Source organism: Zingiber officinale, chromosome 7A, assembly GCF_018446385.1.
Source record: "Zingiber officinale cultivar Zhangliang chromosome 7A, Zo_v1.1, whole genome shotgun sequence".
Lineage (NCBI taxonomy): Eukaryota > Viridiplantae > Streptophyta > Magnoliopsida > Zingiberales > Zingiberaceae > Zingiber > Zingiber officinale.
This window is the reverse complement of record NC_055998.1, coordinates 89,202,973-89,227,602: the sequence shown is the minus strand read 5'-3', so window position 1 is coordinate 89,227,602 and position 24,630 is coordinate 89,202,973. Positions and strand designations below refer to the sequence as shown.

Genomic DNA, 24,630 nt, shown 5'->3' with positions numbered 1-24,630 from the left:
GTGATGATCATGGCCCAAAGAACCCAATTTTATTGGAAATATGTGTTGTAATTCATAATATGGCCTGCGCGCCATTTTGTGCGTTTGTGCGTGTTGTACTTGATTCGCGACCTGCGCGTCGTGCCCTTCTATTTATATTCCTGTTGTAAAATAGTTTTTAGACTCGAATGTAACTCGAGTTTCACCTTTTGTAATGTACAAAATTGGAGCGGTGGAAGGTCCACTCGAGACGGAATTACGAGGAGGGTGCGAGCAATACATGACGGTCAAAGGGAGGAGCTTGAGGAAGCTATTGACCCTAGGTTGACCAACCGATCTTCTCATTGGCTTGAGAAGATCATAGTAGGGCCATGACTAATCACAAAATTTAATTAATTGCTTGTGTGTGTGTATGTGATGCATGCTAGATTAGTAATTAATTAGTGCCTTAACGATTAGATTAGATCTAAATCGCGTACATGATGCACCTCCACGATTAGATTAGATCTAAATCGAGTATATGATACACATCGTCGATTAGATTAGATCTCAATCGCGTTAACTCGAAATGCCTACCATGCCGTGATACCCATTACTACTTCGATCACATGTTGTTGTTGAATCTGCCAAAGCAAAGCAACACATATTATCTTGGTAGGGTGCGGAGGGACAATCTTGGTCATGCCTATCAACGCATGGGTGAGTACAACTCAATTAGTTTGAGTAACTAGTTAACTCAATTGGATCGAGTTTAACTATAGACATTTTCCAATGGTTGGTAGATAGGTCAAAATCACATTTATATTAATTCTTGGGCAATTTAGCCAAAGGTAACTCAAGTTTTAATATATATGCAAATCTTGATCCTATAAACAAGAGTTGCATAGAGATGTAATTGGTAATTAGTTACCTGTAAAATACCGAAAAAATGGCGAATAATAATAAGGAAATTTTCCAGAATTTTTGGAAAATTTTTGGAAATTTTTTGGAGCTCGTATGGACGAGTTAACAGGGATAAAAATTTGGCCCGGGAAAGCCTGTTTAGGCTACCCATTTAAGCGAGGAAATGTTTGAATATTTCCTCTTCTTTTATTTTGTTTATTTCTTTGTTTCCTCCCCGATCATTGCCGAACCCATTCCCGCGCCTCCTTTTCTCCCGATCTCCTGCCCTAACCGCACCTCTCCGTGAAACCGCCGTTCCTTCTCCTCTTTTCCTCCTCACTGCTGCCCTTCTTCTCCTCATCTGAAGCTCTCTTCTGTGATTTGCACTCTCGCACTGTTGCCTCCTTCTCCACACTAGCGACGCCGACCCCTGACAACGCCGATCTCTTCCTCCCAGATCCCTAAACTTTCTTCCTCTCTCTCGCTGAGCGCCGGCCACCAGGACTGGTACCAGTCGCCTGTGCCCTAGCGCCTACCTTCTGACTGCGACGCTGACCTCACCTTTACCTCCTTCCCGAGTCGGCCCGTGCCCTAGATCTTCCGTCGACGCCTTCTTTTCGGTGACACCCGAGCACTGCCGCCAACCTTGTGCCCTAGCGTTGCTGTCGTGCCACTGCCGGTCCACTGCCAGCACTCGTGCACTGGTACTGTCGCCGGATTCTTGATCGCCTCTGACCAGTAGAGAGGAAGGCCGAGCCCTAATGTCGGTCAATTTCCCCTCTGCCCTAGCGTCGGCAACCAAGCCCTGCTTCCTCAGTTCTCCTTACTGTTATCACCAGTGTAGCCCTAGCCAGTATTCAACAGCCGCGGGAACCAGTCGCCGAAGAAAGAACTGTTGATTCGAGGGTAAGCCAACCTCAATCACCTTTCTCTTTTGATTTTCCATCATGCCCTAGTTCCTGGTGCTTGCTGTTCTGATGCTTGGAAAGTTTCTTTGTGTTGCTGCCACAAAAGCCACAGGGTTCTCGGTAGCAACTTCGCTGTGACTTAGGCAACAAATTTCCAGCATCAATAGGGGGCTGTGAGAATTGAGGTAAGGTGAAGTGCAATTGTTTCTTTTGTTGTAGTGTACTGATTTGAAGGAAAGGTGTATAAATTTGTTTTGGTATTAGGTTCGTATTTGGAAGAGTTCAAGTTGATTTAGGTTTAGACCTAAATCAAATTGTATAATGAAACGAATTAGGGTTTTGGTAAATAAGGAATTTCTTTAGCTATGTGATATATATGTAGCTAAATTAAATGTGGCTATTACAGGACTTTGATTTGAGATGGTATCTCGACAAGTATCTCGATTATCGGATTGAACCTTTTCGATTGGAGGCGGATACTTTGACTTTATGTCTTTTGATATGCATAATAATGTTTTTAACATATAGCAATGATTATGTTTCTCATTTGCTTCGGTTGATTACTACCCGACCTGTTATATGCTTGTTTGTTTATTGTTATACACATCATGTTAATATTACCTGATCATACATGCTTTTAGAGGTAGTGACACAACCATATTATACATTATGTTTAGGACCTAGTGTTTATTTGATACTCTATCTGATCTGTGTATCTTTCATTTGATACATTGTCCTGTGGTACACATTTTATATTTATATATGGATCTTGCTATGCTATTCATGATATTGCCATGTTTAGTGTCATGCATCATCTTGCATGATTGCATGCTATGCGATAGTCTGCTCCATTATTGTCGAGCACATCACCAGTTACATGTATCCGTACACACCACCACTCATGGGTTAGTGGTAGATCAGACAGGTGTGTGACAGTTCTGCTGTTTGGCTCCGTTGGTCTGGTGACTCAGCGTGGTAGCCGGTAGACAGTTCTGCTCTGTTTGGCTCCGTTGGTTTAGAGTAGCAGCGTGGTAGCCGGCAGGCGGTTGGACTCTGTTTGGCTCCGTTGGTCCGCTTATGGGTAGTGTGACGCAGCGTGGTAGCCGGCAGAGATTTCCTCCCCGTCATCGTGTACCGCGAGATGAGAGCATTGCGCTCCCCCATTTATGATTTGAGGTAGGAGTATGTGTGTACTACGATAACATCTCGTCCACTCGGTCCCTCATCAGGGGCAGTGATGTCAGAGTGCACGGTTGTCACAGCCCTACCCACTCAGACTCACCATTGTGTGTGAGATGACTGACTGGCGTCAGGGGTGACCATGTCATTGGCATCATATGCATGATGCATTTATTGCTTGTGTTTGTTGCATTTACTTGCTATATTTATATGGATGCATATGATTGACATGCATACAGGATTATGACACTCTCGGTCTGACGACCCTATTGTACTTATACCTTGGTCCTGGTTAGTACAATATTCTCCTGTATTCCTCAGTTGCATTTATCCTTCTTGTATTAGGAGACTGTACGCATGATTAGTGCTAGTTGTTATTTCCTTTATTATGCATATCAGTTGTTACCCGCTGAGGAGTTGACTCACCCCCGTGGATATTTACTATTTTCAGGTTGATGCTGTCCGGAGAGCGTTCCAGTCGCTAGTCCCCTGCAGACCACGAGGACGTCTATTAGTCCTTGAGTTTCTTTAATTGATTATGTTTAGACTTGTTCCATTTTGGATACTTTGGATCTTGTATGGATTGTTTTACTTGTGGATGACTTTTATTTGGATTTGTTTTACTACATGCCTGCCTAGAGGGCAGAAGAGGTAAGTTCGTTGTGATTTGTGTTTTATGAGTGTAGTGAAGTAGGATATTGGTTTTTAGCATTATGGGTGTAGTTGAGTAAGGTGGATTTTGAGTCTTATTATCATTGCTTATTAAACTGCGTGGATGTCTATGTGTTGTGGTTTGTTTATTATTGTTATTTATTCCAGCCGCATGTGGCTGAGGTCTATGGTGATGTAGTAGAGTCTCAGATTGTCCGCCGTATAGGGGAGATGCTGCCGAAATTTCTTCGGATAGGGACTCCTCCGGGGCGTGACAATTTAGTGGTATCCGAGCGCAGTTTTACGATCCTTTGTTTTCGTATTTTGGATATTTGGGATAACCTGATACCAATTTATTTGGTATCAGAGCGCCAAGTTTGGCGATACTTGTTGTTTTTCGTGTTACGGATTTTTGAGATTTAACTGATACCAATTTATTGGTATCAGAGCGGGTTATGTTACCTGCTTTTGGTGTTCTGGATATTTGGGTTAGCCCAAGTTTGCGAGTCAAACTGGGTAGTTATTTTGGATTGCACAGATTTTCCATTATGTATATATTATGGATTTCCGTTTCAGATTTATATGGATTTCCAGTGATTTTCATGTTCGGAATTTTGAGGTCAGAAGTTGGGGATTGGACAGCGATGGAACATCTCCAGACGACATATAGGAATGATGTTTAATTTTATAGTTAATGACATGTATTCGCATTCTTTATTTAGTACCTGTCTGGTTGTTGTAACACATATTACATGTGATGGGTTAGCCATTGAGCATGGTTGACCTTAATAAAGATCAAGGATTATAGTCTCTGGTGATTTTTCATATCATACCATCAGTAGTTTTAGCTTCTGTTACTACTAGTAGGAGATGGAGGCACATATCAGCCTCTGCTATTGTTAGCTGGGTAATGGATGATACCTACATATTCCTGTTGACCTAGCCAGTAGAGTTTTTATACTCATATCTTTTGGATATTAGGGTACCCGATATGATGAAAATTGGTTATTGGGGAGTTATCATGTTTGATCATTGTTGAGAATGGTTTGAGGTTGAGGGATATTGTGAGATCAAATATTGTGATATGTTGATTTCTAATGATTTATGAGAGTAAATGTTATGTGGTTGTCTGATGATCTATTACTAGATATTTATTTTGATGATCTATTAGTGGATAACTATTTTGATGATCTATTATTTGGGTTGTCGTTGATGGTGACATAGTGAGTGTCATGTATGATATTCACAGGTTTGATGATTATAGTTGGTGATCAGATTATAAATCGGGTGCTAGAGAGTTTACGGTTGAGTGTGCCTATGAGATTTTAATAAATCTGGTTAGTTGTGGTTAGTTAACAGGATGATAAAATTGATATTTGCTTCCTCTGATATTGGACTATGTGGATAAATAATGATTTGATGTTTTGAATGCTAACTTGCTCTCATGGGGAGTAGAGACTTATTCATCTGATATTATGTGGGCTGATATTTTTGAGGATAAAAATGAGAGTGTCTTGATGTTCTTGAATTCTGACTTTTTCTTTTGGGTCGTACACATTTATACATATGATATTATGTAGGTTGGTATTTTCTAGTTTGAGTTGATGTAATTAGTGTTGAATTGACCCATGAACTGATTTAGTTATTTGACAATTTATTTGGGGGTCAAGTTGTTACTTGCTCTGGTGTCTATAAAGATGGATCCCTTCGGATAGTTCTGTATGGATTATGGATCAATGAACTGGTAGGATTTTTGTTGTGCTGCCTTTGGTTGTCATAGTTGAAAATTTTTCTGGGTCTGCTGAGTGGATACGTTGACCGTTGTGTTTGTTTATACAAGAAATTCATTTCTCTTCTCAAATATATATAATCTTATTAAAATTTCCATGAAGCAAAATGTCTCTAAATAGTGTATGAGTCAGGAAAAATGAGCAGTATTCTAAAGATGTACTAAACCTATGTTTAGTATAAGATGGTTTCGAATTTGCATGGATTTCTTTCAAGTATTACAATTATAATGGATACATGTATGGAACATGATATCCGATTGATTATGATTGGATTGGTTTGTGAATCCTGGCAAAATTTTTTGATCATATAACTCCATATGAATGATTAGTAATGGTTTCAAATATTGAGGATATAAATTTTATTGAAGTGTTAAATGTAACCAATTTTTCATCAATGTCAAGGCTGGATGAAAATGGTTGAGTATTGTGTCGGATTTGGATAACATAGAAGGTAAACACTACAACAAATTTGTTAAAAGACAACGGTTAAAAATCGTTGTCATAGGCCCTTTAAACCCGTTGTAACTGACACTGTTGTTAAATGTGCGATAAAAGACAACGGTTAAAAACCGTTGTCTTTGACCACATTAGACAACAGTCATGCAACGGATTTAAAGCGTTGTCTTTTAATACCAATGACAACAGTTCTGCAACATATAAAACCGTTGTAATTGCCAGTTTTGCAATAATTTTGATCGCAGATATGCTTTTGACAACAAATACATTGTTGTCTTTCTTCCAAATTTAGTTTTAAACCATTGTCTTTGCATACTTTTCACAACGGTTAAAAAATTGTTGTCTATGTTGATTAGAAAATGCATCACGAATAGATAAAATGATTTTTTTGCACACAAACCTATACAATATATATACATTCACAAAACCATTGTCAACATATATACATTCAGTTGCGTTTTATACATCTTGTCTCAACCAAAAACTGGTACAACATATATGTACATTCACTTAAGTTAAGTTTATAAACTTCTACAATTACTACAAGCTAAGCTATCCAAACATGACCATAAGTTCATGACAACCACAAAATTAAGTTTATCAAACCACAACCATGCAAATTAACTTATCCGTTTCTGAATAGATCAAGTGATCAGGATGTGCTAACAATCTTCACGTATTGATCCTTTTTCTGCATACAAAACTTCATAGACTTAGCTTGCAAACCCAGCTTTATCCCTTTTCTGAAAATAAACGTCCTAGAGATTACTTTCCTTCAGGATGAAAAGAAGAAAAAAAAAATATTAATATGATGTGCTAGATTTCTAAAGAAGAAAGAGGGGTCATTTCTTACATCCCAATAAGTTGAGACTTAGCCAATATCCATGATCATGATAGAGGTTTGAATACTTAAATTTAGTCCCTCAAGTTTCATTTGAATCAATGAAACCTTTGGTATTTGGTTAAGTACTCACTATGGTCCTTCTCCAGATCGAACCTGGATTCGAAAGCTTGACCCATTATTTCATTGAACTACATGAGTTAAAAAAACAAAAAACACAACAAAAGCTAAAATGTTAAAAGACAACATATTTTATTTATGAATATGCAAAGATATGATAATTTAGGTTTTACCTTTATGTTTTGCATCAGTCGTTGACCTTATGTAGGGCAACACCAAAACAACTTCCAAGTAAATTGCAAGTGCTAACAATGGACAAGGCACAATCTACAATTATAGAAAAAAAATCATTAGATCTTGTAAAAACAATCATATAAATAAAAGAAATGTTTATTAGATCTTGTAAAAACATGCAAGTTATTTATGATCAAAGGAGACAAGTTTCAAAATCTTGGACAATTCACTTCAGCAGGTTAAAACTAGAACCAATCACTAATCTTGTCTGGTAGGATTGGATGGACTCTAGTTAACCTAAAATTTTCACAAGTTTAACTTGGAAAGAATAGTCAAACCTTCAAATGAAACCACAGTCCAGATTTTTCAATACAGGGGTCCTAACAATTTATAAGGTATGGCACAAATCACGAAAAAACTTAAGAGCACTGCCCAACTTACCCACAGATATCGCAGTTGTACTCCTCTTATATTTGTACATTTGGACATAGAATAGGATATCTCAATTACAATATTAATCATTGGAGAACTAAAATATTAGTTACGTATATATAAACAAGTACTTACACATGAGAAAGGGAATGAACAAGCTCCTGCAGGAAATCAGTAATAAATCCATTCTCATCCATTAGCACATGGTAACGAGTGGGTCGGGTTGTACCCTATGAAATTACAAACACCAATATAAGAAAAACTTGAATTACTTATAGCTCTTGAAATATTGAATTTATTTAGACAAATGACAGAATTTAATCCACAAAGCAAGTTCCTGTCAAGAACATTGATAATTTAATTTTGAAAATATACCTAGTAATTCACAAAGCAGGTACTTGTAAAAAAGAAAGCACCCAAATAAAATTCACACCGACCAAGAATGCTAAAAATTTATAAATGTAAAGGCTTTAAATAGAGTACAACTTTTGAAACACAGAGCTTATAATCATGCCAACATTAGAGCACATGTCGAAGTCATAATTCCTTGGATGACAAATTTGGTTAAAAATAATTGTCCCTGCATTTAAAACTCCATGGGAAAAAAGTAATGTCAAAACATACAATGCGCTTCATATTTGTGCATTTGCGCATGTCATGTATGAGGCTTGAAACATCACGTCGAGCTAAAAAATTAACAACAACCCAACGGGTGATTTGAGACGGCTCCATCAATTTCTGAAAGAGGTATATATTTTAACTACAATAATAAACTCATTGAAAGCAAAAAAAACACCTTTTGGTTAAAATTCCATCTCCCCCTTGATGGAATAAAGTCCTCTCCATTGCCAACTCTGAGCTGCAGCATTTGCTTTTGTCATAAATAACCTCAAATAATACATAAAAATATAAATACAAAACATAAAACCATACCCGGGGAGGTTGCAATACTATGCCTTCTATTTGAGTAAAAGCAGTGGCAATGCTAACGCTACATGCATGTAGGAGTGGGTGAGCATCATAATTATTGAATCTCAAAGCATATCTATCATCCAAGGATAAGCATGAAAAAATAGCATACATGTCATACCAACAAAACCAATCTTAAAGATCGACACATACCTCACTGAGGACACTTATTCATTCATAAGGCTTCAGCCTTGACTTTTCCACCAGGGAAGCTTGTTGAAATGTTGACAGTGATTTGGTATATCTTTGCAGTGAAACTAAGGAGCAGAACTGAATAGTTTGCCAAATTTGTCAGGATAAAAATAAAGGTTCTTTCAAAAAAAATTTAAAAAAAGTGAAGTAGAATGAGCTCAAAAACCTCAAGGGGCACATATGATGGTCCTTTTGGTTTTCCAACATTTAAGCAAGGAAAATCAGCAGAGTAACACAATTGAATTCTCTGTTGTCACAGAAAATAATCATAAACAATTACTTCAATTGTATATGAATTTTCATTTCCATTTCTCAAAGGAAGGAAGCAAGACCAATTCCAACCTTGAGGCAGATACAACACCATTATACAAACACTAATATAATGGTTTTCAGAAAGCAAGATTAGTTCCAAACATAAGCAGAGAAAAAGGAGAATTCTGCAGTTCCAAGCAATTAATTCTTATCGCCAAAGGAAGAAACACAGAAGTTGTACAAACTCACATTTATATAAAAGCAGCTTCTCCTAGTTCTTAAAATAATGCTTCATTACATATGCCTCAAAAATTCAAAGATTCTTATAAACCAATTGATTGCAAAATGCTGACAAATAATGAAACAACACAACCTGGAAAAACTCACATTTCATCTTTGCAATCTTTGTCACTTACCCCAATGATTTTAAATATGTTTAATAAAATTATTTTTTTTAAAAAAAATCACTTTTCCAAACAAAACCTAGGTGAGACATACCTTTCGCTCATCCTCACTGCCTCCATGTTCTTACTCATAATTGCTGCCATCCTCACTGCCTCCATGTCCTAACTCAAGGAAGTAGGAAGCTGGTACACTTTTTAAGGTTAGATGAGACAAGAAGGCTTATTCATTTGTTACAAAGTTGTTCAGCTGTTCCTCTAAAGGAAGGTGAAGCGAAACCATCACAATCAAATGCTTCCTTCGTTTGCATCTATGAATTAATTGTAGCAACTTGAGTAAAAACCTTTCTTGAAAAAACCAAAGAGTTGCTAATCTATTCACAGATTAAATAGAGATCCAAGAAATCTCAGAACTTCTTGTTTTTAAAGCAAACAGAACATGAAGTCAAAGGTTTTCTTTAGTTTTGATTGCAATCTTAGATTAATACGATTGCCTAAGGAAAAGGGAAAACAAAATTGAAATAGGAAGAGGTTGTTTGGCGAGATTAAAGATTATTCGATTTGTGAACATGTACAAAGAATAGCAATAAAGCAATTTGGGGTAGAAAATTTGAGATCGGCATATAATCAAACACCTTTGATGCATCTTGTTAGTTACCAGCACTGGTCCATCTCCCACGTCCGCGGCTGGCGTCGGCCGACGTAGAAGGAATACGACGATCAGGAAGAATGGAACGACCTCCATCTCCGATCGGCGACGAGGACCCTTCGATCATACTCGGTGCGCTTGTCCGGGTCGGAGAGCATCTCGTAGGCCGCATGGATCCACATGAACTCGTCAGCCGGTCCGCCGCGACCACCGCGTCCGGGTGGCATGCGCCGGCGAGCCTCCAGTAAGCCACCATGATCTCGAGCCCCGATGTAGCAGCGGCGACGCCGAGCACGTCGTACAGCGTGCCGGGGTTGAGGGTGAAGTCGGGGGCACTGAAACGGCAGTGCGAACGGGAATCTGGCGATGACGATGAGCAGAGGGGGAAAGAGGAGGAGGGAGCCCCTAAAATCCCTCCTCTCACCCCTTCTGAAGGTTTCGGTAGGAAGGTCGGGGGGGAGATCATATGAGGAGAGGGGTTTAGGGTTCGGGAAGGCTAAGGGGGAAAATAGGGTGCCAAAAAATTTTCGGAGGGAATGCAAAACACTGCCACAACAAAAACTGTGAAGGGAAAAAACGGCGAAAGAAAAAAGTCAAAGACAACGGTTTTAATAAACCGTTGTCTTTGACCCCCTAAGAAAGCGCTTAAAGACAACAGTTTTAGAAAACCGTTGTAAAATGTGTTGTTGATTTTACAAAAAGTCGCTCAACGACAATAGTTTTTACAAAACTGTTGTCTTTTGTTTTTTTTGAAAGCTCAAAGACAACGGTTTTGTCAAAAACTGTTGTCTTTAATCAAATTAACAACACTTCCTTCTAAAACCGTTGTCGTAGGGGTGTTGTCTTTTAACATTTTTGTTGTAGTGAAAATAGGGAATGTCAGGTTGATTGGATTAAGTATGTTGATTTTTGCATATCTATGAGGTGTGTATATATGATTATTATGTGTTGCAGGAGTTCTTGATAGACGGTTTAAATTGCACGTAGTGGGTGTATACTTGTCCAGTTATGATTATTGTGGATTTCTAGTAGATTATACCCGAGTGGTTAGGCATACATGTCTGATTGTTTATTGGAGGTATTTCGTCGATTAAATCTATGTTGTGAAATGTGCACATGTGTTTGAGTGTTTTATTGGAGGTATCTTATCGATTTAATCTGAGTTGTGATATGTGCAGATGTGTTCGGTGTAATATTTGAGGTATCTTGTTGATTATGTTTGTTCTGTGTGTACACTCGTGTCTATTATGATTTGTTGGAAGTATCACACTGATTTATACCTGTGTTATGAGTGTGTTAGGTGTGTAGTAATTAGAGGATCATGTTGATCATACCCTAGTTGTGTGTGCACGTGTGTCAGGTGCATTATTGGTAGTCTCATGATGATTCTACCTATGTTGAGTGTTTATCATTATGTCTTTGGTTGTACACCTTGTCAACTACTTCTTCTACTAGTGAGTGACCCACTATGACGTGGAGAGAGTTGACAAGGGATTTTATATTCTTACTAGGTTGTTATACCCTTGGCTTCCCACAATAATATGGGGTAGAGTGATCTCGTGCAGTCTCTAGTTGGATAGTCAGGTGTCTTGGTCACTTGTGGGATGTTGTGGTGGAGCGTTGCTCCCACATATTGAGGATTTCTTGTGGTAGAGCGTTGCTCCCACATATGTGGTATTTTCTGTGATGGAGCGTTGCTCTCACATTGGTGGATTTATTCTTTGGTGATTTATATTATTGGTGATTGGATTTCAGATTTATTGTCAGAGATCTTATGGTTAGGAATGTCTTTAGTACGGACATTGTGAGTTCTTGATTTTACCATTAGAGCTTGCGAAACTTTAGATGTTTTCAGGGACTCGATGATTTCTGGTATTTCTAGGATGTTTGGATCGGTTTCCATTGTCTTTGTTGATGATGTTGTGGTCTATTTCGGATATGGTCTATTTCGGATCTGGGGTGAGTCACGTACATATCTTTGCATAGTTCTAGAGATGTTTCGACGAGAACATCTATATGTGAAGATCAGTAGTGCGTATTTGGATTGTCTTATGTGAGATGTTTGGGACACATGGTCACCAGTAGGAGTATACCGTGGTTGCACTGGAGATAGAGGTTGTTACCGTTGGGAGTAGCCGAAATCAGTGCAGGAGATCTGCAGTCCTTGAGACTGGCAGGATATTACAGACCTTTCGTCGAGGGTTTCTCCAGCATAGTTATGTCACTGACACGCTTGACCAGGAAAGGCGTGAAGTTCACATGGTCTGAGGATTGCGAGACCAGCTTTTAGGAGCTGAAGCGGAGATTTGTGTCGACTCCAATTTTGGTTTTACCTTCTGGAGAGGATTGAAGCAGTAGCTTACCGGTTGGCACTACCACCATCCTTGGCAGGCGTGCACTATGTATGCCACGTATCTATGCTGAGAAGATACGTACCCGATCCGACGCATGTACTGACAGATATCTTAGTTCTAGTTCAGCCTGACGTCACTTATGAGGAGATTTCGGAACGGATTCTGGACCGGAAAGAGCGTCAGTTGCGGAACAAGACTATCCGGCTGGTTAAAGTCGGATGGCAGCATCATTCGGATGAGGAGGCTACTTGGGAGCTCGAGGATACTATCCGAGCTCGATATCCCCACCTTTTCACTTGAGGTATGTGATTTAATTTACCGTTCAACATTTATACTCTTTACCTGTTGTTAGTATTTGCTGATGGTAGATAACAAAATTTGGGGACCAAATTTTTATTAGTGGGGGAGAATGTAAAATACCGAAAAAATGACGAATAATAATAAGGGAATTTTCTGGAATTTTTAGAAAATTTTTGAAAATTTTTCGGAGCTCGTATGGACGAGTTAACGGGGATAAAAACAGGGCCCGAGAAAGCCTGTTTAGGCTACCCATTTAATCGAGGAAATGTTTGAATATTTCCTCTTCTTTTATTTTGTTTATTTCTTCGTTTCCTCCCCAATCCTTGCCGAACCCATTCCCGCGCCTCCTTTTCTCCCGATCTCCTGCCCTAACCGCACCTCTCCGTGAACCGCCATTCCTTCTCCTCTTTTCCTCCTCACTGCTGCCCTTCTTCTCCTCATCTAAAGCGCTCTTCTGTGATTTGCACTCTCGCACTGCTGCCTCCTTCTCCACACTAGCGACGCCGACCCCTGACTGCGCCGATCTCTTCCTCCCAGATCCCTAAACTTTCTTCCTCTCTCTCGCCGAGCGTCGGCCACCAGGACCGGTACCAGTCGCCTATGCCCTAGCGCCTGCCTTCTGCTCACGACGCCGACCTCACCTTCAACTCCTTCCCGAGTCGGCCCGTGCCCTAGATCTTCCGTCGACGCCTTTTTTTCAGTGACACCCGAGCACTGCCGCCGACCTTGTGCCCTAGCGTTGCTGTCGTGCCACTGCCGGTCCACTGCTAGCACCCGTGCACTGGTACTGTCGTCAGATTCTTGATCGCCTCTGACCAGTAGAGAGGAAGGCCGAGCCCTAATGCCGGTCAATTTCCCCTCTGCCCTAGCGTCGGCAACCAAGCCCTGCTTCCTTAGTTCTCCTTACTGTTATCGCCAGTGTAGCCCTAACCAATATTCAACAGTCGCTGGAACCAGTCGCCGAAGAAGGAACTGCTAATTCGAGGGTAAGCCAACCTCAATCACCTTTCTCTTTTGATTTGCCATCATGCCCTAGTTCCTGGTGCTTGCTGTTCTGATGCTTGGAAAGTTTCTTTGTGTTGCTGCCACAGAAGCCACAGGGTTCCCGGTAGCAAATTCGCTGTGACTTAGGCAATAAATTTCCAGCATCAATAGGGGGCTGTGAGAATTGAGGTAAGGTGAAGTGCAATTGTTTCTTTTGTTGTAGTGTGTACTGATTTGAAGGAAAGGTGTATAAATTTGTTTTGGTATTAAGTTCATATTTGGAAGAGTTCAAGTTGATTTAGGTTTAGACCTAAATCAAATTGTATAGTGAAACGAATTAGGGTTTTGGTAAATAAGGAATTTCTTTAGCTATGTGATATATATGTAGCTAAATTAAATGTGGCTATTACAGGACTTTGATTTGAGACGGTATCTCGACGAGTATCTCGATTATCGGATTGGACCTTTTCGATTGGAGGCGGGTACTTTGACTTTATGTCTTTTGATATGCATAATAATGTTTTTGACATATAGCAATGATTATGTTTCTCATTTGTTTCGGTTGATCACTACCCGACCTGTTATATGCTTGTTTGTTTATTGTTATACACATCATGTTAATATTACCTGATCATACATGCTTTAAGAGGTAGTGACACAACCATATTATACATTATGTTCAGGACCTAGGGTTTATTTGATACCCTATCTGATCTGTGTACCTTTCATTTGATACATTGTCCTGTGGTACACATTTTATATTTATATATGGATCTTGCTATGCTATTCATAATATTGCCATGTTTAGTGTCATGCATCATCTTGCATGATTGCATGTTGTGTGATAGTCTGCTCCTTTATTGTCGAGCACATCGCCAATTAAATGTATCCGTACACACCACCACTCATGGGTTAGTGGTAGATCAGACTGGTGTGTGACAGTTCTGCTGTTTGGCTCCGTTGGTCTGGTGACTCTGTGTGGTAGCCGGCAGACAGTTCTGCTCTATTTGGCTCTGTTGGTTTAGAGTAGCAGCGTGGTAGCCGGCAAGCGGTTGGACTCTGTTTGGCTCCGTTGGTCCGCTCATGGGTAGTGTGACGCAGCGTGGTAGCCGGCAGAGATTTCCTCCCCGTCATCATGTACCGGGAGATGAGAGCATTGCACTCCCCCATTTATGATTTAGGGTAGGAGTATGTGTGTACTCTGACAGCATCCCGTCCACTCGGTCACTCATCAGGGGCAGTGATGTCAGAGTGCACGGTTGTCACAGCCCTACCCACTCGGACTCACCATTATGTGTGAGATGACTGACTGGCGTCAGGAGTGACCATGTCATTGGCATCATATGCATGATGCATTTATTGCTTGTGTTTGTTGCATTTACTTGCTGCATTTATATGGATGCATATGATTGATATGCATATAGGATTATGACACTCTCGGTCTGACGAGCCTGTTATACTTATACCTTGGTCCTGGTTAGTACATTTTTCTCCTGTATTCTTCAGTTGCATTTATCCTTCTTATACCAGGAGACTGTACGCATGAATAATGCTAGTTGTTATTTCATTTATTATGCATATCAGTTGTTACCCGCTGAGGAGTTGACTCACCCCCGTGGATATTTACTATTTTCAGGTTGATGCTGTCCGGAGAGCGTTCCAGTCGCTAGTCCCCTGCAGACCACAAGGGCATCTATTGGTCCTTGAGTTTCTTTAATTGATTGTGTTTAGACTTGTTCGATTTTGGATACTTTGGATCCTGTATGGATTGATTTACTTGTGGATGGCTTTTATTTGGATTTGTTTTACTACATACCTACCTAGAGGGCAGAAGAGGTAAGTCCGTTGTGATTTGTGTTTTATGTGTGTAGTGGAATAGGATATCGGTTTTGAGCTTTATGGGTGTAGTTGAGTAGGGTGGATTTTGAGTCTTATTATCATTGCTTATTAAACTGCGTGGATGTCTATGTGTTGTGGTTTGTTTATTATTGTTATTTATTCCAGCCGCATGTGGCTGAGGTATATGGTGATGTAGTAGAGTTTCAGATTGTCCGCCGTACAGGGGAGATGCTGCCGAAATTTCTTCGGACAGGGACTCCTCCGGGGCGTGACATTACCTACCGATCATACTAAGTCTTGGGAGATTTAGCCAAAGCTAACTCAAGGCGTAGTATGATGTGGATCTTGTCCCGCATGAATTATAGCTAGTTAGAATCTAGTAAGTGTGGTTTGACCACGACCATGACTTGATTCTACAAAAGTTCTATAATTTAGTGGGAACATCATTTAATTAAAGACCTAATTAGATGATTAATTGGAATATGATATTTATTTTTCTTCATTTTTCTGTTGTAGATTACCATGTCGTCAAACATGAACTCCTTCTCCCTGCATTCTGTCCTCGATAAGGACAAGCTCAATGGAGCTAACTTCCTGGACTGGTACAAAAATATGAGAATAGTTCTCACTCAAGAAAGAAAACTGTACGTCCTGGAGCAACCCATTCCCGAGGCACCTCCTGCCACTGCCACGCGAGCTGATCGCGATGCTTACAAGAAGCATCAAGATGACGCATTAGATGTGTCATGTCTTATGGTCGCGACCATGAACTCTGAGCTTCAGAAGCAACACGAGTTGATGGGCGCTTATGATATGGTTGAATATCTTCGTCAACTATATCAATGACAACCGAGGCACGAGAGATTCGAGATCTCTAAGGCACTGTTTCAGTGCAAGATGCAAGATGGGACTCCCGTAGGCCCATATGTACTCAAAATGATTGGGTACATAGAAAACCTACAGAGGTTGAGATTCCCGCTTGGCCAAGAGCTGGCCACTGACCTGATCTTGCAATCCTTGCCAGATAGCTATAGTCAATTCGTTCTAAATTATAACATGAACGAAATTGACAAGCCACTGCCCAAGCTACTTAGCATGTTAACAACTGCTGAGCTCAACCTTAAGAAGGTTAAGCCCAATTCCATTCTGATGGTATAAAAGCATAAGGACAAGGGCAAGCCCAAAGGTAAGGGAAAGTCCCAAGCCAAGGGCAAAGGCAAGGCACTGAAACCCAAAGGAGGGGTTGCCACGGATGCTACCTGCTTCCACTGCGGTCAGACCGGGCACTAGAAGAGGAACTGTAAAGTGTACCTGGAAGATCTTAAGAAGAAGAGAAGTGAGACGTCCACTTCAGGTATATATGTTATAGAAGTCAATCTATCTATTTCTTCATCATGGGTATTAGATACCGGATGTGCTTCTCACATTTGTACTAATGTGCAGGCGCTGAGAAATAGTAGGGCATTGACGAAGGGCGAGGTGGACCTACGAGTAGGCAATGGAGCACGGGTTGTTGCTGTTGCTATAGGAACTTATTCTCTATCTCTCCCCTCTGGGCTTGTACTAGAATTGGATGATTGTTGTTATGTGTCTGCTTTGACTAAGAACATTATATCAGTTTATTGTTTAAACAATAAAGGCTTTTCATTTATAATAAAGAACAAATATTGTTCAGTTTATTTAAATGATATGTTCTATTGTAGTGCACCTCTGATGAACGGACTCTATATTCTAGACCTTGAGAACCCTATCTATAACATAAGTACCAAGAGGTTCAAGTCAAATGACATGAACCAAACCTATATCTGGCACTGTCGCTTAGGTCATATAAATGACAAACGCTTATCCCAGCTCCATAAAGATGGTTTGCTGGACTCATTTGATTTTGAATCTTATGAGACATGCGAGTCATGCCTACTGGGCAAGATGACCAAGACTCCCTTTAGTGGACACAGCGAGAGAGCGACTAACTTGTTAGGACTTATACATAGTGATGTATGTGGACCTTTCAATGTCGCTGCTAGGAGTGGATATAGGTACTTCATTACATTTACTGATGATTTCAGTAGATATGGTTATGTGTATATAATGACATATAAGTCAGAATCCTTTGAAAAGTCAAGGAATTCAAGAATAAAGTACAAAACCAGCTTGGCAAGAGTATTAAGATACTTCGATCATATCGACGTGGTGAATACCTTAGCCATGTGTTTCGTGACTATCTAGCTGAGTGTGTGATTCTATCTCAACTCACTCCTCCTGGAACACCACAGTGGAATGGTGTATCCGAAAGGAGGAATCAGACCTTATTAGATATGGTACGGTCTATGATGAGTCACACAGATCTTCCCATGTATCTTTGGGGCTATGCTCTAGACACAGCATCCTTCATTCTCAATCGAGTTCCATCTAAGGCTGTAATAAAGATACCATATAGGATATGGACTGGGAGAGATGCCCAGGTGTCTTTTATGAGGATTTGGGGTTGTGAGGCTTACGCTCAACGTCAAGTCTCGGACAAATTGGGACTCAAATCCGATAAGTACTATTTTATTGGATATCCCAAGGAAACGAAGGGATATTACTTCTACATTCCCAGTCAACACAAGATAGTTGTAGCTAAGACTGGGGTATTTCTAGAAAGGGATTTTGTTTCTAGAAATACTAGTCGGAGTACGTTCGATCTTGAAGAAGTTCAAGATATGGACCATAGCACTGAAGCCTCAATGGAAGTTGAACTGGAACCACAAAGTGTTGTGGATGATGTTGTTCCACAAGGAGTTGAGGAACAACAACCAATTCAAGTAGACCTACCTTTTCACAGGTCTGATAGGGTACATCATCAGCCTGAGAGATATTCATTTCTCTTGTCTGACCATGATGACGTTGTGCTCATTGAGGATGAGCCTACCTCCTATCAGGAAGCTGTGATGAGACCAGATTCTGAGAAATGCCTAGAGGCCATGAGATCCGAGATGAAATCCATGTACACTAACCAAGTATGGACTTTGGTTGATCCACCTGAAGGGGTCAAACCCATTGGGTGTAAGTGGGTCTTTAAGAGAAAGACTGACATGGATGGACTTATTTATAAGGGTCGCTTGGTAGCTAAAGGTTTCAAGCAAATTCATGGTATTGACTATGATGAAACTTTTTCTCTAGTAGCGATGTTTAAATCCATTCGGATCATGCTTGCTATTGCAGCATACCACGATTATGAGATCTGGCAGATGAATGTCAAAACTGTATTTCTGAATGGAAACCTGCTCGAGGATGTGTACATGACACAACCTGAGGGTTTTGTAGATCCACAGCATACTGGCAGAGTATGCAAGTTGCATAGATCCATTTATGGACTAAAGTAAGCTTCTCGGAGCTAGAATCTTCGATTCGATGATGCAATCAAACAGTTTGGTTTCATCAAGAATGAAGATGAACCTTGTGTCTATAAGAAGGTTGTTGGGAACACAATTGTCTTCCTTATATTGTATGTGGATAACATACTACTCATTGGGAAAGACATCCCTTTGCTGCAGTTTGTCAAGACTTGGCTAGGGACTTGTTTCTCAATGAAGGACTTAGGTGAAACATCCCGCATTCTAGGCATACAGATCTATAGAGATAGATCTAAGAGATTGCCAGGCCTAAGTCAGAGTACATACATTGATAATGTACTACTACGGTTTGCCATGCAGAACTCCAAGAAGAGATTTCTGTCGATGTCACATGGTGTGAGTCTTTCGAAGACTCAAGGTCCCTCTTCTAGAGAGGAGAGAGACCGCATGGATCAGATCCCTTATGCTTCATCCATAGGATCTATCATGTACGCCATGCTATGTACTCGTCCTGATGTCTCGTATGCTTTGATCATGACGAGCAGATACCAGTCAGATCCAGGTGAAAGTCACTAGATAGCGGTCAAGAATATTCTTAAGTACTTGGGAAGGACTAAAGAATATTTCTTGATATATGGAGGCGATGACGAGCTAGCTGTAAAGGGTTACAGTGATTGTAGCTTCCAAACTGACCAGGATGATTATCGATCGCAGTCTGGGTTCGTGTTTTGCATAAATGGTGGTGTTGTGAGTTGGAAGGTTCGAAGCAGGAAACAGTCGCTGATTCTACAACAGAAGTCGAGTATATTGCTACATCAGAAGCAGCAAAGGAGGCAATTTGGATCCGCAAATTCATTACTAAACTTGGGGTGGTTCCTAGTATAGCTGATCCCATAGAGCTCTATTGTGACAACAATGGAGCAATAGCACAAGCTAAGGAACCTCGCTCACACCAGCGGACCAAACACATACTACAGCGCTTCCATCTCATTCGAGAGATCATCAATAGAGGAGATGTGAAGATTTGCAGAGTACCCACTGAGGCTAACATCACAGATCCCTTAACCAAGGCTTTGGCACAGAGAAAGCATGAGGTCACACTAGGTCATTAGGCCTTAGAGCCTATACTGATTGACACTAGTGCTAGTGGGAGATTGTTAGTTAGAGCCCTAGAGCCAATCATTTGATGATTGTTGTATGGACTTGTTGTATCATATTATTATATATATAAATACATTTGTTTATGGTTATGATGCTTACTTGTATTGGTGCCAAATAACTAAGTATAATAGCGTCCTTGAGTAGAAGGTTCTTACCTATATCAATCGATTGGTTGAATCGATAGTGAGATGATATAGGGAACACTACTCTTAATCATTCCTAGTCAAGTATTAACATTCAGGGACAATGTTAATGCAATAAGACTAGCATATAGGTCAACTCGATGACTTGATCTGACAAGTCATGGATATAGAGATATCAAGTTGACACATAGGTATGCATTGGAGAATGTATACTGAATGGCCCGCCATGAGAAAGTATCATGGATCGGTATATGAGTGTCATATACATTCTTATGTGGCTATTAGTATGCCTATTAGTCCTTAGACCTGTAGTCACCATGGTTCCCTACATAAGGAGTTACATACTTTGGCTTCGTCAAACGTCACCCGTAACTGGGTGGACTATAAAGGCGATTACTGGGTATGTAACAAATTATGCAGAGGGATGTGAGTGATGTAGATGAGATCTATCCCTCCTAAGTGACATCATTATTCTTGATAGAGTGAGATCACTAAGTGCATGGCCATGCCCAAATGAGTCAATATGAGATGTTGAGCTCATTTGATTCAGTGAGTCTACTTGGGATTTAAGATTTAGATTGATTAGAGGATGACATGGTCTATGCCTCATATTGATCAATCTAGATGTCAAGGATAGAAGGACACTTGTCACATATTATGAAGAGTCACAATTAGTAGTCACAAGGTGATGTTGGATTTCAACATTCTTGTAACTTGGGTAGTAATGATGTGTTGTTAGATACCGCTCATTACTTATGCTTCTAAATGAGTTTAAGAGCATTGCCAACGTTACAAGAACCTATAGGGTCACACACAAAGGGTAATTAAATGGAGATTAAGTTCATTTGATGTACCTAGAGGATTAGGTTCATATGATGAACCAAATTGGATTAAGAGTAATCCAAAGTAAATTAATTGAGTTGGACTCAATTTGGTTCATGTGTTAAATGAGTCTAATTTGGACCTAGATTCATTGAGCCAATTTAATTCAATGAATAGAAATTCATTAAATTAAAATTGACTTGAACCAATGGTTAGATTTGATCAACCATGGGAGAGAAAAAGATCAAGTTTGACTTGACTTAAGTAGGAAGATAAAGAGTCAAGTTTTGACTTGACTTTGACTTGACCAATGTCACATCATCAAGGCTTCTTCATTTGGTCAAGTTTGACTTGACCAAATGCCACCTCATGGAGGAGATCAAGAGGCTTGACTCTTGATATTCCATGGGGGTTTAGAAGCATAAAGTGGCCGACCACTTTGGTGGGGGTTACTAAGAGTGAATTGATTTTTCATTCAAGGTTTCTTCTTCCTCTCTACCTTTCTTCTCTCCCTCTCCTGTACCATTGCTGATCCTCTATGGTTGCTAGCACATCTTTAGAGGTTCTCTCCATCGATTTGTTTGTGTGGATACACATAGAGGGTTGTACACTTGACAACCTTGAGATCCGGCGAACCTTGGACGAGCGGGATTTGCGAAGGGCATCGCATCAAGGGTAAACTCTTTTCTTTGTAGATCTAGTGTAGATCTAGGTTAGAGAAACTCGTACACGTAGAAAAATTTTGTTTTATTACTTCGCACGGATCCGGTGGCATGGGATTCAGGGTTTCCACAACGCAAAAAGCGGTTTTTGCGGCCCGAAAATCCCAACAGGCTAGGTGAGGAAAATCTTTAAAATAGTAAAAGAAAGACAAAAGTCAAATATTAGCCTTACCTAAGATTTTATGCATCGACACTACACACTAAAAAAAGATAATTTTCTAGGATAAATTCTAGGATGAATTTATAAAAAATTTTCATTATAAAAATTTTGGGACGAAAAAATTTTCGTTCCAAAATTCTCGCTGCCAACTTGGCGACGAATTTGGGGACGAATTTGCCAACAAAAAATAATTTTATCGCCAAATTCGTCGCCAATTTTGCAACAAAACAATATTCATCGCAAAATTGACGCAAAATTTGGGATGAAATATGTGACAAAATTGGCAACGAATTAAAAATTCGTTGCCAAATTCGTCACCAATTCTGTAACAAAAATAATATTCATCCTAAAATTGTCATAGCTAACTTTGCGAAAAAATAACTTTTGTGATGAATATTATTTTTGTAGCAGAATTGGTGATGAAAATAATATTTTAAAAAATTTATGATCTGCAACAAATTAATTTTCGTCCCAAATTCTGGGACGAAAGCCTGTTTAAGCTATCCACTTAAATAAAGAAAAGTTTTATTTTTCATTTTTTTTCCTTTGCCTTTTCTTCTCCCATCGTCGAACCCCTCACCTGCACCATCCCCTTTCTCCCGACGTCGTTCCCCTCTTGCGACGCCGAGCTCTTCGGCTTCCCCAACCCGACGCCGACCTCATCCCCTTCTCCTCCCACGCATACAAAGCCTCAAGCCCTTTCCTTTTCTTCCCGTGTTACCTTCCTCTTGCCTTTGTCGATTCCCCCTTTGATCCTTTCTCTTCCGATCCGCCGCCGTCGAATAGAGCAGCGGCGACCACCAGATCTCTCTGGCGTGCCCTGTTGTGCCCAAAGGATATCCACATGTCTCCACAATGGCATGATAATGTCCACTTTGGGCCTAGACCCTCATGGCTTTGCTCTTGGGCTCTCCCCAAAAGGCCTCATGCCAATGGAGATATCATCCATCCTTTTAATCCCATGATTTTTACCAAATCTTTCCAATGCGGGACATTGATTGAACCCCAATGATGTGCGTAGATTGTATACTCTTGTTTAGCATATTTTGACACACATTCACATACTTTGCACATGCTTTATCTATGCATTTTCGTACTTCCAGCTTTGCTTTTAGCATATTTACTCTTTTTGTTCGGAGATTTGCTTTTATGCATTTTTTGTATGCAGGAGTTGATTTTGGAGAGAAATTAATGTCTGAGGCAAAAATTACAATGGATGAAGGAAGAGGCTTGAGTGCCACACGACCCTGACATGGGGGGTTGCCCAGGTCGTGTGGTGATCACCACCCGTGTGGCTACAGCAGAGGAGGAAGTGGCCATGGCCGTGTGTGCATCACACAGCCATGCCTATGCACACAGCCATGGCCAGGTTTGAAGTAAAGAAAGTTCATGGTTGTGTGCACTACACGGTCGTGCAAGCCCTCTAGAGCCAAAGCAGTACACACCCGTGTAGATCTACACGGTCGTGCAACATTTCCAGTGGCTAAGCAAGCCCTGGCCGTGTGCACCACACGATCGTGAAAGAGTTCCAGAGCCGGAGGCAGAGCAGGCCGTGTAGATCTACATGGCCGTGCAAAGGGGAGCAGTGGCAAAGAATACCATGACCGTGTATCACACACGGTCGTGTGAGTTGAGCAGAGAGGGGAGTAGCACAGGCCGTGTGAGCTTCACACGACCGTGTCTCGTAGCTGTGTGGCACCCAAACCCCTCTTTTATATAAAGCCTTCTTCATGATTTGAAAAGGGATCTTCTTCCCTTTGGGAGAGAGCAAGATTTGGGCGATTCTTCTCCATCTTGGAGGAATTTTCCGACGATTCAAGGGCAGGTCTTTAACGTATCGACTGTGGAATCGAGGATTAGATCCAAAGACCGTTCTTCATCGTAGATAAGATTTCTTTCTCTCCTTTCTTGGATTTGGGGATCAAGAATGCTTGTAATCTTTCTCTTTTCGGATTTCCTTCCTCGTTTTATGGATTAGATCTCTTTGTTCTAGGATGGAGGGAGTATTTGTAAGTGAATTGATGTAAAACTCTTGTGGATTTGTCAATTTCCTATTTCTATGATTTTGTCCTATTTGTACCTATTCAATCTTGTGTGGATTATTGTAATTAGGGCTTAATTCCCATTCTTGATTGAATGTTTAAATACCTTGTGGATCTTGTAGAGATAATCTCTCATTCGATTTTCTGAAAGACGTTCGTGATAGACAAGCCCGTGTAAGGACGTTTGAGGGATGATCTTGAGGGTGAAATAGGGTTATTCAAGAGGGTAGGATAAATTGTATGCGTTCATATCTTATATCTTGATGCGGTTGAGGAGTGATGAATTCTTATATTGATTATCCGAGGGACGCACGTGACAGGAAAGCCCGTGTAAGGACAACATAGATTCATTTTTAATTGATCACATTTAGGTATAGATTTCAGTCTTAGGTCGGTTGTCTATTGCAATAGAGAATTGGCAACCTTCTACAAATGATGGACAATTGAGGAACAAGATTTGGTAGATCATTTACATTGATGAACCTTACAAAGAAATCAAAACTTCTAGAATATCCATTTATCAGAGCCCGTATTCTTGTTTCTATTTCTTTTATTTCTATGTTTGTTTTTCATTAGTTGCACTTAGTTTTTGAAAACCAATTAATAGTTGTTTAGCTAATTCACGTTGAGAAATCTTTAGTGGTTATTCCTGTCCCTGTGGATACGATATCTTTTATTATTACTTACGACATTTCCGTACACTTGCGGAACGTCAACAAGTTTTTGGCGCCGTTGCCGGGGACTGCGTTATAACATTAGAGATTATCAATTGAGTTAAACTAAACATAATTTTTCTTTTCTTTTCATTAGCATAGTTGTAACTAATCTTTAGAATTCTATTTTCATAATTTTTACATATCTTTCTACTTCTTAACAATTTGTTTTGTTGCAAT

The 24,630-nt window shown here is 40.2% G+C and overlaps 1 long non-coding RNA gene across 1 annotated transcript; it reads right to left on the bottom strand.

The window, feature by feature from the left end:
* Positions 1-8,593: 8,593 nt before the first annotated feature.
* LOC122000243 lies at positions 8,594-9,919 on the bottom strand. The gene is made up of 3 exons (XR_006117039.1): positions 9,862-9,919; positions 8,740-8,820; positions 8,594-8,638 (listed from the first exon to the last, which is right to left on the bottom strand). It is a non-coding gene; the product is annotated as an uncharacterized LOC122000243 (long non-coding RNA).
* Positions 9,920-24,630: the final 14,711 nt, after the last annotated feature.